Genomic DNA, 16,168 nt, shown 5'->3' on the forward strand with positions numbered 1-16,168 from the left:
GCAGGGGTCCAATGTTGCCCCTGCTTTTCCTCCGGCTCCCCACATATCTGAAAAAGGACTTCTTATTGTCCTTGATGCTCAAAGCTAGCTGGAGTTCAGTTGCAGCCTTGGCTTTCCTGGTCTGCTCCCTACAGGATTGGACCAGTGCAGAATAATCCTCCTTGGATGTGACTCCCATCCTCCATCCTTTGTAGGCCTTTCTTTTTAGCCTCAGGAGGTCTGCTAGGTCCCTGGAGAGCCAGGGGGGCTGCTGTGCCCTCTTGCTGCCTTTCCTCTGAGATGGAATAGACTTAGTTTCTGCTTTGAGGATCGCTCCCCTGAGGAGCAACCACTCTTCTTGAATTCCCCTCTCCCCATGGTCATGGTCCCTTAGGGCCTCACTGACAAGCCTCGTGAGCTTGTCAAAGTCGGCTTTCCTGAAGTCAAGACTGACTTGCCAGCTTTTCGGCGGATGGTGAAGGTGATCAGCTCGTGGTCGCTGTCACCCAGCTTCCCATCAATCGCTAGGTCGCTGACTAGGTCATCCCCAGTAGCCAGTACCAGGTCGAGCAGCACTTTGCCTCTTGTTGGCCCATAGACTTCTTGAGTCAGGTAGAGGTCATCCACACATGAGAGGAAGCTTTGCGACCGCTCAGATTTTGCTGAGTGATCCTCCCACGAGATGACCGGGTAATTGAAGTCACCCATGTCAACCATGGTCCTGGAGCATGCGGCCTCAGCCAGTTCCCAGGCAAACTCCTGGTCAAGCTCAGGACTTTGGGTGGGAGGTCTGTAGTAGACTCCCACCATTGTGTCCCCTGTGCTGTGTTCCCCACGGATTTTAACCCAGAGGGTTAAAATAGTTGAAATAGTCAAAGCTGTGCAGGTGTTTAATAAAAGTGGTAGGCCAAACCAACTGACTGATAAGAAAATCTCAGTGGATTTGAATACATAGGCTTTTAAAAATCTCTGTAAGGCTGTAAGTCCTCCTTCTGTGAATATTATGGTTATTTCTGTTGATACTGGGTACATCTACACATGCAATTAATGCAACACAATAAACTCCGGAGCCATTTTGAGTCACGGTACAATTCTCTCAGGCACAGCATCTATATGTGTACTTGGCACAGCAGCAATTTAAGCCAGGGCGGAGCAGCCCTGGGCTGGCATGGGTCACAGCGGGTGCATCCACACATGCATGTAGGCATGTGCACTTGCAGCAGCTCAAATAGAAGTGGTGCAAACTTAATAGATTTCATAGATGTTATAGACATTAGGGGCTGCAAGGGACCTCGTGAGATCATCGAGTCCAGCTCCAGCAACATAGCCAGGAAGTCAGTTGGGATCAAGTGGCCCCAGCAAGAAATACATCCAAATGTTTTTGAATGAGTCCAGAGTAGGTGCTTGTACCACCTCTTAGGGGAGTTTGTTCTAGACCCTGGACACATGCACCAAAATGAACCTTTTTCTTATGTCTAGTCTAAATCGGCCTTCCTGGAGTTTATGGCTGTTAGATTTTGTTATCCCTTGGGGACCTCTGTTAAACAAGTCCTGATGTACCCTCTTATGTAATTGTACATGGAGGTAAGACTGACTGGCCTAAAGTTACCTGGCTCATCCCTTCTCCCCTTCTTAAAATATGGGCACCACATTGGCCCTTTTCCAGTCCTCAGGGACATGGCTGCAGCCCCATGAGTGCTCAAACAGCCATTCCAGTGGCTTAGCTATGACACTGGCCAATTCCTTCAGCACCCATGGATGGAGGTCATCTGGGCCTGCTGACTTGTACCCATCCAGCCCCTCCAAGTGCTCCTTAACTAAGTCAACACTAACCATTGGTAGTCTAGTGCCTCCCGGACATCTGTCTATGTTCAAATTGAGGGAATTGTCTTGGCCAATACTTAGGAGTACTGAAGCGGAGAACTCATTGAAGAGCTCTGCCTTTTTCCCTGTCAGCCACCAACTGACCTGATCTGTCCTGCAGGGGCCCTATGTTACTCTGCGCCCTACTTTTGCTCACTATGTATCTGTAGAAGGACTTTTTTTTGTCCTTGATTATTGTGGCCAGCCTAAGCTCCAGCCCTGCCTTGGCCTGCCTGATTCCCTGAAATAGTGCACCAGGGATGTATATTCCTCCTTGGTGGCTGCCCCCTGCTTCCACTGCCTGTAGATCTCTTTCTTTGCTCTCTGTCTCTTCTGGAGTTCCCTGTTCAACCAAGGGGGCTTTTTAGTCCCCTTGCCCCCTTTCCAGTGTAATAGAATAGTCTCCTTTTGTGCCCCAAGGATCAGTCCCTTGAGAAACGGTCTTGTCTCACTAGCAGGAATTCTGGTGTTGCCTATTTAAAAACTGCAAAATCCCTGATAAAAAAAATCCCAGTCACTCTTTAAAATACCCCAAAATCCATGTTCTTTCACAAGTAAAAAAAAAAAAAAAAAAAGAACACTAAACATAGAGAGAGAGAGATAATAAGTTGGGCAAAGTTTTATTGATATATTTACAATTTTAAAGCAATTTGGAAGCCTACCAGTGCCTCTATCATAATAATGCAATACATTCTAAATATCTATATGGTTTGGCATTGATTTTTGGCTTTTTTGTCATAGAAAAAACAGAGCTGCCCCTACACCCTTCATTCACCAGGATGTGCAGCACTGATATGCCAGTGCCCTGCCCTTGCACTTGCCCTTGACTCTCACTCTCAACCCACAGCCTGCCCCCCACCCCAGTCTCCTCACTCCTGACCTACAGGGCCAAGTATGAGGGTGTGGGGTTTGTGGGGGGATTGTGGGGGGACTGTGAGGGGAGGGTGTATGGGGGGCTGCTCGGGTGGGGTGGGTCCCTGCCCCCTGCAGGGCACAGCCCCCCCCTCGAAAGCTTATGGACTGCTGCCCCCACAGGTCCAAAGCCCCAACAGGGGCCACATGCCTCTCCACAGGGGCTATTGCCCCCTCTTCTGCATGGCCAACATGCCCCCCACCTAGTCCTAGCCCCTGCTCGCTCCACCAGTTCCACTGTCATTTGCCCACCCAGTCACAGTTCCCCATCACTGCCTCACCTGGCCCCAGCATCCCTTGCATCACCAGCTGCAGCAGCGGCCATTGGGACCACTAAGGCCTCATGGCAAACCCCCCCCGTGTGGTGTGGGAGCAGTGGGGGGCAGCGGGGATCAGCCTCGGCCACCTGGCAGGTGCTTCTGGCACTGCATCTTGTACAGGTGCAGCCTGGCTCCACAGGGAGCTGTGTACTCTATGGCAGCTGGGGGCCACTGGAGATTAGCAGCACTGGCTCAGCTGAGAGCTGGAGCTGCCAGATGGTGCATTGCACTCTGCCAAGCCAGACTGCTCCCGCATGATGCGGCACCAGCAACATGGGTGCCAGGCAGCCGAAGCTGAGCCCCATGCCCCTGACTGCATGGGGGTGGAGGGGCTCTGCCATGAGGCTCCAAGCATCCCCAATTGCTGCTGCCACTGCTGGTAAGCTTGGACCGTTTGTGTGTGTGTGGGGGGGGGGGGTTCGGGTAGGGCAGGAAAGTGATTGGGTAGCTAGGGAGAGCAGGGGAAATGAGGGGAAAGTGGGGGACAGCAGGGAACATGTGGGGACAGCAGAGGAGAGCAGGGAAAACAACTGGGGAGCAGAGGAAATAGGGGGATCAGGGGAAATGAGGGGGGAGAAGGGGAGATAAGCAGGGGAAAATCTCCAACTCATCTGCAGGGGCTCGTCTCCTCAAGGAGTGAGAGGAATGAACAGGGAGCTGAGGAACACACAGGGGTGGGGGAAATGAATGGGGAGCTGGGGGAATGCACAGGGAGCTGGGGGAATGCATGGGGAGTGAGGGGGAATCACAGGGAGCTGGGGGAACCTACGGGGAGTGAGGGGAATGCATCGGGGGTGAGGGACTGCACAGGGAATTGGGGGAACAAATGTGTGGCTGGGGCCAGGCAGGGCCCCCCATGGTCTCCTCCCCCCCCTTCTCCAGCCCCCTCAATCCCCTACTTATGTGCTACAAAGCCGGGTCCAGATCGCTGCTTGCCCTGCATGGGCAGGCAGAGTGCTTCAGCATCCGGGGCATGGGCCAGCCATAGAGGCTCTTTGGCTGGCTACCAGAATGCGGGCAACCGAGCTTCCGGTTGCCTGGAGCTTCCTGCCCCGCTTTTTTCCCCCGGACTATTTTTTGACCCCCCCTGGATATCCAGGGGTCTAATTTTGCCTACATTAGACTAAATTGCCTAAATTGCTCTAATTTTATTTGTCTAATAAAAGGGGTTTGAAACTCTGCAAGAGGCATGTGTGTGTTCATCTGGACATGCCCAGGGATTCAGCCCCAAGCTCCAGGTGGTGGCACTGGGTGGCAGAGGGGCTGGCAAGAGCCAGGTGTCTGACTCCTGGCTGGCTGGACTGACTGGGTGTAAGTTGCACTGGGTAGTCACTGTCTACATGTGTGCTTGATCCCACTTAATGACTCCACTGTAAGATAGTACTGTCCCTGACAGTGCTATCTTATGGCAGAGTTAGTTTACTGCTCCCTAATACTGGTGCATGTGCAGACAGTGATACTTCATTGTTGATGCACCAACGGTGACTTAACTTTTTGCCTATTCAATGCTCTTTCAACATGGGTGGATTTGTATATTGTCTTTGGAGTTTGTATATTATAATAGTGAGCTTGTATATTGCATATGGAGTCTGGCTGTCATTTTTTATCAGCTGTAGTGTACTGTACAAAAGCTGTGTTTGTTCCTTCCATTTTAATGACTGTTCTCAGCAATGTGCTGAACTTCCATTAATCCAGGCAAAAGAGCATGAGTTCAGACTCATGCCTTGTTGGTTCTTGTTATAGCACCATACTACTGCACTGCCACTCCACCAGGCCATTTCTGGTTTTATTTATTACAAGATTTTATCATTCAAAAAATAACTTTCATTAATGTGTTGCAACTTCAGTTGCTTATGATGAACATGGCATTTAAATAACTTAATGGCATGCACATTTAATATTTTTCATTTAGCCTTAGGGCTTTCCCTTATAAGCTTTGCCCTCTTTATTTTACTTTATTATAAAAGATAGCAAATGATTTGCTTCATTGATTATCCTACCCCAATTTTATTTGCAAATTAAATGCATAACTCATTAACTGATTTATATCAATGCGGCAATGAGGATTTTTCTTTTCTCTCAGCAGTGCCATTGTTGGGTGAGAGAGTTTTAAGCCCTTTACCCTTATTTCCTCTGGGATTAACACAAGGTCTTAAATCAATAGGTTCATTCTAACTAAGGATGATTGGCATTTCACAGACTGTTAACTATCCTTTTGTCACAGGCCATTTAAATCATCTTGAATCATGTGCTCCAGTTGTCTAGGCTGATTAGACAGGTCTCAAAAGACTCGTCTATTTTCATCTTTCCTGTTTAAGTCTTGAATTATTGGGTAGGGATTTCTTGCTTGTTTTGGTTTGTTTGTATATATTTATGCATGAGAAATTCTAGTTAATATGAATAGCCTGAATCCCTTGTTGTATTACACATCTACTATAAAAGGATGTGATTTTTATCTATATCCAATAGTGAATCATGTCCAAAATGTGCAGTAAAAAGATATTTTAATTGAAAAGAATACTGATAAAAATGCAGATTACTGTGTGCACTCCTTTTTCAGTTGTTATTAATAATTAATTAAAATGAATAATAAAATATATTTTGGATCACATTTTGAACCTTAAAAGTACAGAATAATGTTTTACTTTGGTTCCAGCTCAGCAATTCATGTCTATTTAAGGAAGGACATTTAAACATGTTGTTAACTTTAAAGTGAAGAATATATGTATATGCTTTTGTAAAGTATCTGACTTCAGCATGTACTTAAGTGAATTCTTGAAGTAGGTGCTCCAGGTATACTGTTATTGAAATCATAATGAGGTGCTACTTCACATGAACCAGTTATTCAACTCTCGCCTTTAATTTGATTTACTTAATATGTATTGCAAAAGTGTTTTAATTCCAAGTACTAAGGAGATCTGAAGGACAGTTTTCCTTTTGTTGTATAAGACTTTGAATATGTGAGTAGGAAAATAAAATCATTAAAAGAATATAAAATTACAGAGATGGTACTAACCTTTCAAGAAGGGTATCTCTTTATAACATCTTTCAACATTATTAGAAATAATTACCCAACATTCTTTCTATGACAGCTCTATCCATATACGGCTATCTTGTAAAAAAAGCTCTTGCCCAAGCTATCATGAATAAGCTCAAATTTCACAGTAGCTCTATACAGCTCTACATATAATAATGTTTTCTGGATGTAGTATCATCTGCACTGTGCTGCTGGTAGCCCTCTGATATAGATCTGAGCTCCAGTGCAATGGCCTGATACTGCCTAACAGCAACATAAGAAAATTTTGTGGAATACACTGACCAGAAGGTCATGGTTTCATTAGCCTAATAGCTCAAATTATTCTCTTTTTCCTTTTCTTTTTTTCATGAGGGTTGGCAGAGGACACCAGGTATGTCCATGGTTATCTATAATGAGCAAAACAGGAAAATGAGATTGATAATTATGAAAAAAAGACTGATCTATCGGAAAATTATTGCAACATAGTGGATTATCACAGAATGTCTGTCTATTTTGAGTAGAACATTACTACAAATTCATGGAGCAATACTCTTTTTTGGAGTATTGGCAGTTGGCAGAAACCTCTGTTTGCTGAAGACCCTCAGTGGTACAGTCATGATTTTCATTCCATTTGGTATAAAACCAAAACAGCTCCATTGTAACAGATATAGTTTGTCTAAGCATGGAGAGTGAGTTGCAGAAAAATAAAGAAGGGGTTTTTTTATGGCAGATTCCTAAAATTTACCCTGAAATTATACTTGCAAAAGACTTATTTACTTGCTGTTCAAAATAGAAGCAAAATATAACAGATGATAGTAGTGGGTAATAAAAACCTAAGTCTTTGCCTTTATTAAATCCACAGGTCCAGCTAAGTGAGCCATGTGGATAAATAGTTTTGCTCTGAAATATCTGGCTAGAGATGAGATTGTTAAGATCACAGGGAACAATAAACAGAAGGGATAATCTCTTTGAATTGTTCAGTGCATGTCCTCACACATAGCTTTGAACTAGATCATTCAATTTAGTTTTTATGAATTCTAAATTTCCAAGAACAATGTTCATAATGTCTAGCTCCTCACTAAAACAAATTCAAATAAAAACGCTAATTCACCTAGATAAAGTGATGAGTTCTAATATAATCGTTCTTATGTAGTTGTAAATAAGTACAACCCATTGTAGTTATTTCTGTAATGGTGCTGCTTGGACCCAACCTTGACAAAGTCCTGGTGCAAAGATTCACATTAATTGAATTCCTGTTTGAGATTTGCTTATAGATTTATCAGTAGAGCTTCTCCTTCAGAATCCAAACAGCATTGTTCAGGCTGAGCCAGGGATAAAACCTTTCTAGACTGAAACGGGAAAGTTGATTCTCTTTCTCTTTGAATAAGCTACTTATGTGTTGCTGTGGAATAAAGTATTCCATAATTAAATATTTATATTTTTTCATTCAGTGATAAAGGATTTTTTGGATAGATTCATATGAGATTCATAACCTTTAATAACTAATTATCTACAGTCTTGGACATTTTCAAAATAGCAATACTTGGAATATGATAGTACCTTACCTCTAAAAAAATTATTGAGTTTGATTTTACACTCGTAATTAAATGTGAGGTGGGAAGAATTATTTTTCCCCATTTTATATATGAGAAAATAGTTCACAAAGAGTAATTTTTCATCTTGTTGGAAAAAATATCTGTGACAGCATTGTTTTAGAAATCAGGTCTCCTGTCTTCCAGTCAGTAGAATTAATCAAAATACCACTAATTTAAGGATGAAGAATATAATGTTAAATATAAATGTTGTTTTCTGAGTTGCAGTTTTCTAATTATAAATATAAGTGAATTAACCATAATCATAGATAAGAGACAGATGATGATAGAATAGAAATGAGCAAATTGTTAGAAATAAATAATTCGATAAGTTTTAACCTTTTCTGTTTCTGGGTAAACAACACAATTTTTTTCAAATTATTAATGTCTTTAAATTATGCTTTTTTTCTTTTTACAGTAGAAATTAAGAATATATTACTTGGCTTTAACTGATCAGTTGGTCATGTACTAGTTTGTTTGTTTCCTTCTGTTTTTTACAGTTTGGATTTTCTTTCCATTAATGTTCAAGTGTTGAATTTCAACCTTTACTTTTCAGATGCATTGGTGTCAATAAAATGCAGTTATTTGAACATTTACAAAAAGGGTAGACAGGAGAGGCAGATAAAAGGCGCAGCAAATTATTTGAACAAATTATTATGGTATATTTTTCCTTAACATTGTCTCAAACGGTAGAATGATACAATACAGAAATACAGTCTGGATTTCCTTAATCCTGGTAGGGATTTTCGCCAGGTACAGACGTTATACTTATACCAGTATAAGTGCTCAGAAACCAGTCTACACCCGTAACCACACAGAACTTCAGCACCCATGGACTGATTTTAAAATAGTAGAACGCGGTCTAAGATAGACTTGGATCAATGTGGTGGTAGACTTAAGTGATTTAGGTTGGACTGTTCTATCAAACTTCTAGACCAGATCCCCTCCTGACTCAAGTTAGCTTGCTGTTCTCCAGCATACTAGGTGCCTTTGCAGCCTCCTGCTGACCGCCCCCCTTTCAGGAAAGTGCACTAGAACTTGGCTCGAACTCATCTTCTCCTGCTGAGCACTTACTTGGCTCTGCCCTTGGGCTGTTACAGAACTGAGAAAGCACAGTGGCTGATGCTGAGGCTGGGGGAGAAGGCTGCCTGGCTCCAGTCCTGCTCTGTGTGGTTATGCCAGCTTATGGAGGCATGAGGTTCCCTAGGTGGGCTCCTGCACATCCACCCAAGGACACCCATACCTCTGCAAGCTGGCACAGCTCCAGGGAGCTGGACTAGGCTGCCAGGCATTGCTGAGAGAGGTTTCCTTCATTGTATGCCAGCAGCTGTCATGTCTGTGTCTGATGATGTCAGGGGGAGGGCTGCTTGGCCATGTCTATCAGCCAATCACGGGTGGCCCAGCCTGAAAAGCCCACTGGGATTCATATGGGAGCATCTCCAACCTTCTGGCCCTCACCCAGTGCAGGCAGCTTGTGTGCTCTCCCCCCTATCCTCCAAGGGGCAAACATATACTCTGTTCTGTACTGATCTGTTGGCCTATTCTCTAAAATCTATGAATCTACGAGCTAACCTAGGACACTTAGAGTAAAGCATGTAATTTGGATCACTTCCACCTCAGGCTTTTTGAATAGCTGTACCTGGTTTACAAGGTTTTTTGGATAAATCTAATATATTTTATTAGACCAACTCAAATAGTTGAAAAAAATCTTCTTTGCAAGCTTTCAGGCATAAATAACTTTTGTCAAGTAGAGGAAGCATCTGCAGTTGGTCTGTGCTCTTCCTATGACCATAGACCAACACGGCTATAACCTATACCCCTGTACCTGGTCTATAACTTGGAGAAAAGCTGAATTCATCCATCAAGCATTTTCATTCTGTGTGTTTCTACTGACATTGGAAGCAAAGAAAAGCATTCGTGATAACATTTGCTGTGTGGTAGGTGTTTGCTGACTAGGAAGTGGACCGAGACTGCCAACTTTTTGTCAAGGCCATCAAAGTCATCAGATATGATAACTTGAGTTCTTTGCCAACCTGAATAGCTTTATGTGACAACATAGAGCTGACAATTCTAAATACCAATACAGAAATATAATTCAATCTGCCCTTATTTTTCTACAGATATTGAAAAACTTCAGTATAACAATCTATTGACATTTAAAAAGATAACTGCCATTTTCTAGGTCAATTTTGAAAGATTAAAATGGCCTGCATGTTCTCACAGGAATCGAATCTTTTCTTTTATCAGAAAGTCAAATGCCAAACTCACAATATCTAGAAAAGACAAAACATCACTCACTATTTTATATTTATTAAGAGCTTTCTCACTTAGCAGCAAGCTAAAATTGCATATAATAAGGCTTTCCAGGAATTTGCAGGGATGGTGACCTTGTTGTCTTTCACATTATATATGAAGCAAAGTTAGTACATGTGAAATACTTGAATTGGCAGTCTTGAACTTGCTGCTTGCCTTTGTATACAACTCAGTAACTGGAATGAGTGATTGTAGTAATGGTCAGACATAGAAATGTTAACTTTTCCAGAGTGAAAATCAGCAGAGACCCAAATGCACTCACTGCTCCAATAAAGCCCATATGAACTGCTGATACCACACTTTTATCCAGCCAACCTGTTGGCCTATGCCAGTCAACCTCTATACCCAGTGAACATGTAATGGGGCTATGGTCTCTACTGTTCCTGGAACTTGATCTTCTCCCATATGCAATCCCTGGCTGCCCAAGCTGCCTCCATGGCTTGTGAACTGAACAGAGCTAATGAGAAAGGAAGGCATCATTCCAAAATTGCAGTAACCATTGCATGGATTGGCAGAAGTTATAAGAAATTATTTTTGTTTCCTTTATGTAATTAGTTTTCATGTCATAAGTAGTCTAGGACTAACATTTTCTCACTATATGTCAAGTCTGGCATTTGTGGCAACTGTTATTTTCATTTAAAAGAATTCAAAGAAATTAAAGGAAAACCAGGAAAAGAAACCAAGGGATCTGCTAAACATTCAAATTAAAACTAAATAGAAACCAGCTATAAAGTTGTTACACATTTTCAAGCCCTAACTTTATAGCTGGTTGGCTCTTTTTGTAGCTGGGTAGTCATCATTGTGTGATAATTATGTTGCATATGTGGCTGATCTTAATTTATTGTGCAATTAACCAGTTAATTCTGTGATAATCACTTTGAACTTGTAGCAAGTCTAACTTTGCATGTGTGACTAGTCTAAATTTATTGAGGGATTAACCAATTAATTTAATCATCTATGTAATGTGTAGCAGAGGCCTAAAGCAACTTCCCTTTGAAAAATGGAAAAAGCAATTGTCTTGGGTGGAGTGGTAGTGCTAGCACTGGTAGGTGCTAAATTACTTTAAATTGTAAACAGAGAAGTATTTTAACTTCAAATGTCAGTGAAGCTAAAGCTTTGACGTGCTTGTCAACATAGCCAATACATTTGTCTATCAGTTTATTGCATTCTTCTAGTCTATTTGTCTTTTCCCACATACTGGTCATTCTCTCCCCACCCCCATCTTCCCCATGGTAGCTCACTTTTCTAGATGCAGTTTCATATTTATCAGCTTTTTTTTTTTTATCAGCTTTTTTTTATGTATTCTTACTTTAACTTTGATAACAACTTTTTTGTGTTCCTTATGTACTTTTATTCTTCCTATAAGACTGAGAATTTATAGAGCAGAATTCTACCCTAACCACAGGTGTTTCAAATTGAAAATATCATCTATGTGGTTTAACATAAAGAATGAAATAGATTTGGAAAATCTGTAAAACTATGTAAAAATGCATAGAAATCATGCTTAGGGTTGGAAGGGGCCCCAGGAAATCATCTAGTTCAACTCCCTGCTCAAAGCAGGACCATCCCCAGGTAGAACATCACAGTCAAGACTTTGTCTTGTCAGCTCTTAAAAACTTCAACAACCTCTCTAAGTAACCTGTTCCAGTGCTTTACTAACCTCCTAGTGAGAGAGATTTTCCTAATACGTAACCTAAATTTCCTTTGCTATAACTTAAGGACATGGCTTCTATGTTCTGTTGCCTGCCACCACTGAGAGTAATTTAGCCTCTTTGGAACCACCCTTCAGCTAGATGAAGGCTATGATTTAAATCCACCCTCAGTCTTCTCATCTCCATATTAAATGAGCCTGGTTCCCTCAGCCTCTCTTCATAACTCATTGCCCCAGCCCCCTAATCACTTTCATTGCCCTCCACTGGACTCTCTTCAAGTTGACCTTATCCTTTCTGTAGTGGGGGCACCAAAACTGAATGCAGTACTACAAATGCCAAATAGAGGGGAATAATCACTTCCTTTGATCTGCTGGCAATGCTCCTACTAAGGCAGTCATGTATGCCAGTGGCCTTCTTTGCAACTAGGGCACACTGTTGGCTCATATTCAGCTTATTTTCCCACTACCTCCAGCTTGGTGTCATCCGCAAACTTGCTAAGGGCATACCTCATCCCATCTTCCAGGTTATTGATGAAGATATTGAACAAAACCAGCTCTAGGACTGACCCATGGGACACTTCACTTTGATACTGGCTGCCAACTAGACATCAACCCATTGATTGCTGCTCTTTGAGCTGGATAGTTTAGTCAGTTTTCTGTCTACCTTAATGTACATTCATCCAACACATGCTTCATTAGCTTGCTTGCAAGATTGGTGTGGGAGGCTGTATCAAGAATCTTGGTAAAGTCAAGGTATACCATGTCCACTGCTCTCTGTTATTCCATAGAGCCAGTCATTTCATCATAGAAGGAAATCAGATTGGGCAGACATGACTTGCCCTTGGTGAATCATGTGGACTGCTCCTAATCACCTTTTCCTCCAAGTGCTTAGAAATTAATTCTTTGAGGATATGCTCCATGATTTTCCCAGGGACTGAGGTGAGGCTGACTGGTGCTGGCCTCCATTGGACCAGGTAAATGAGGTCATAAGGGCTGTATAAGTTAAGGACTGCCCAGGAGGTGGGGCAGTAGCCATGATGAAAACTCAGAGAGAGAGAGAGAGAGAGAGAGAGAGAGAGAGAGAGAGAGAGAGAGAGAGAGAGAGAGAGAGAGAGAGAGAGAGAGAGAGAGAGAGAGAGAGAGAGAGAGAGAGAGAGAGAGAGAGAGAGAGAGAGAGAGAGAGAGAGAGAGAGAGAGAGAGAGAGAGAGAGAGAGAGAGAGAGAGAGAGAGAGAGAGAGAGAGAGAGAGAAGAGCTGGACCATCTGAGACTTACTCTCTCTCTCAAAACTCATGATCAGTGAACTGCTTGCCTCCAGAGGAAATCTCCACCTGCCTCTGGATGATACTTGTGAATAAGCTACTTGAGATTTAACTAGATATATAGCTTGCAGTAACTCAGATGTGTGATCAAAGGCTACTCCAGCCACCCTGTTTGCTCTATGGGATTTCTCTGATACTACTCAACTCTGTACCCTATTCCAACCCTACTCCTTGTAACCAGTAAAGTTCTCTTTTGTACCTGGCATGGGGGACTTACTGGGAACAGGTCTAGATTATGCCTTGGAGTCCCCTTGGTTTGGCTGACTAAGGGAGACCACTACTTGTGCTTCTGACTGAGGGAAGCATCCCAAGTTCTTGAAATGAGTCAAGTACCCTTGAGGGCTACTAGGCCTGTGTTTCCCAGGGGACACTGGGCCAGGATCAAGCCCGTCCCTGGGTCATGGGAGCAATACCCCCAGGCTAGCGGGTGTGCTCCAGGAAGGGCAGTTGGCCAGACGTGAGGAACCCCCAGGGAGGCACTTGGACCCTAGAAGGTGGCCGGGCACAGTGAGGTTCGTGGCTCAGCACAGGAGCACCCCCTACTGGCCCGCCACAGTCCCTAACGTGTTTTTTTGCCACTGTGGCTTGCTTACCTCCTCCCCAAACTGTGCTCCCAGGTGCTGTAGTCTGGAAGCTGATGTTGCCTGTGAAGATTGAGGTAAAAGAGGCATTGAGTATTTCAGCCTTTTGCACGTCGTCTGTCACTAGCTTGCCTCCCCCATTCCGTAAGGGGCCCACACTTTCCCTGGTCTTTCTCTTGTTGTTGATATACTTGTAGAAACACTTCTTGTTACCCTTCACATCCCTTGCTAGCTACAGACTCCAATTGCACTTTGGGCTTCCTGATTTTATTACTGTATGCCCAAGTAATATTCTTATATTCCTCTCTAGTTGTTTGTCTAAGCTTCCACTTCTTGCAAGTTTTCTTTTTTGTGATTTAGTTTACTGAAGTAATTCCCTGCTAAGCCAAGCTAGTCTTCTGCCATACCTTCTGCTGGTCTTCCTGTGCATCAGGATGGTTCATTCTTGTGCCCTCAGTAAGGTTTCTTTAAAATACATACAGTTCTCCTGGACTCCTTTTCCCCTCAGACTGGCTTCCCAGGGGGGGCTGCCCATCAGTGCCCTGAATGAGTTGAAGTCTGCTTTTCTGAAGTCCAGGGTCCTTACTCTGCTGCTCTCATTCCTTCCTTTCCTCAGGATCCTGAACTCAATCATGTTGTGGTCACTGCTGCCCAGATGGCCATCCACTTCTACTTTCCCCACCAATTCTTCCCTGCTTATGAGCAGAAGGTCAAGAAGAGCATGGCCCTTATCTGGCCAATACTTGCATCAGGAAGTTGTACCCAACCCTCTCCAAAAACTTCCTGGATTGCCTGAACACTGTTGTATTTTCCAACAGATGTCAGGGTGATTGAAGTCCTCATGAAAAACAGGGCCTGTAATTGGGAAAATTCTGATAACTGTTTGAAGAAAGCCTGATATACCTTATCCTCCTGGTCTGGTGGTCTATAACAAGCACAGACCATGACATCACCCTTGTGGCTCTTCCCTATGACAATAAACGAGAGATTTTCAACATTCCTGCCTCCAGTTTCATACTGGAACACTGAGCAATCATACAGCTTGTTTACATAAAGAGCAACTCCTCCTCATCTTCTTCCCTCCTGTCCTTCCTGGACAGTTTATACCCATCCATGACAGTACTCCAGTCATGTAAGCTATCCCACCAAGTCTCTGTTATTCCAGTTACATAGTTCCATGACTGTCTGAGGGCTTCCAATTCTTCCTGCTTATTTCCTAGGCTCTGTGCATATATGTAGACACTTGAGGTAACTAGCCATCACCCTACTTTCTCAGGAAGAATGAGAAGTTCTCCCCTTCTCCCCCCTCCTGCTTGTGCTTTCTCCAGATCACTTCCCCACTTACCTCAGGGCTTTGGTCTCCATCCCTAGTGGACCTAGTTTAAAGCCTTCCTCACTAAGTTAGCAAGTCTGTCTGTAAAGATTCTCTTCCCTCTCTTTGTCAGGTGGATCCTGTCTCTTCCTAGTAATCCTTGTGCTTGGAACAATGTTCCAGGGTCAAAGATGCCAAAGCTTACTGGCGACACCATCTGCACAGCCATGCATTGATTTGCAGGATGAGTCCACTTCTTCCCAGGCCCTTTTTCTTGACAAGAAAGATTGAGGAGAACACCACCTAAGCACCTGTCCCCTTCACCCTTCCACATACAATGTAGACAGAAGTGCAGCTTCTCCCTGTAACTCAGAACGCTTTGATCCCCCAGACCAAACAAAAGTTCACAGTCGCTTCCAGGAGGGAGGGGGATCTAACTGCTGGCTTCCAGCCTGCAGCTAGTTTCTCCTAGTAATGGCCCTCCCTCAGCCTGTCCCTGTTTCAGAATAGGAGGGGGGAAAGAGAGAAGAGGGAGCTGGTTCTAAGGGACCCCTAGCCAGCTCTGGAGGGTAGGGTAGGTGAATTGGAGCTCCACCACCTCATTGAGGCTCCAATATGCCCTCCCCACCTCCCAGTGGGACCTGAAAACCCCCCAGACTGAACTTCCTCTGCTCTCTAACCCCCTTCCATTCTGAAAACAGCTTAAGGATGGGAGGCAGCACAGACAGGAGTTACAGAAGGCACTCTATTTTGAAACATTTTCATCTGAAACCAACATGATCACTGCATGGCACAGAACACATGTCAGGGCAGAATTGAGAACTATCATGGTGGCTGCATGGAATAGAGCACTTACCAAGACAGAGCTGAGAAACAGGGGTTTGTGGGGTCAGGAGAACTGAGGCACAATGAAGTGGCCAACTGGCAGTGGTGGGGGATTTGGCTGGTGTGAGGGAGGGGAGGCACACCTATGGAGGGAGACCCATTAGCATCAGCTCACCTTAGTCTGTATTTAAGGTTATGTAAAGTGGTTTTTATATAATTATTTAAAGCATTTTGGTCTGAAATGAAATAAAAGAACTGGAAACAGGGGGACACAGCAAGGGATTGGAGATGCTCTGTTCCTCAGGGTGCCTTCTGGGATAACAAGGAACAACGATTATAAAATGACAGAGAGCAGATTTAGGCTAGATATCAGGAAAAACTTCTTCATGGTAAGGGGGGCCAAAATTTGGAATGGGCTTCCAAGGGAGGTGATACTCTTCCCTACCTTGCAAGTTTTTAAGAGAAGGCTGGATAGGCACCTGG

Source organism: Alligator sinensis, unplaced genomic scaffold (genome assembly GCF_000455745.1).
Source record: "Alligator sinensis unplaced genomic scaffold, ASM45574v1 scaffold615_1, whole genome shotgun sequence".
NCBI lineage: Eukaryota > Metazoa > Chordata > Crocodylia > Alligatoridae > Alligator > Alligator sinensis.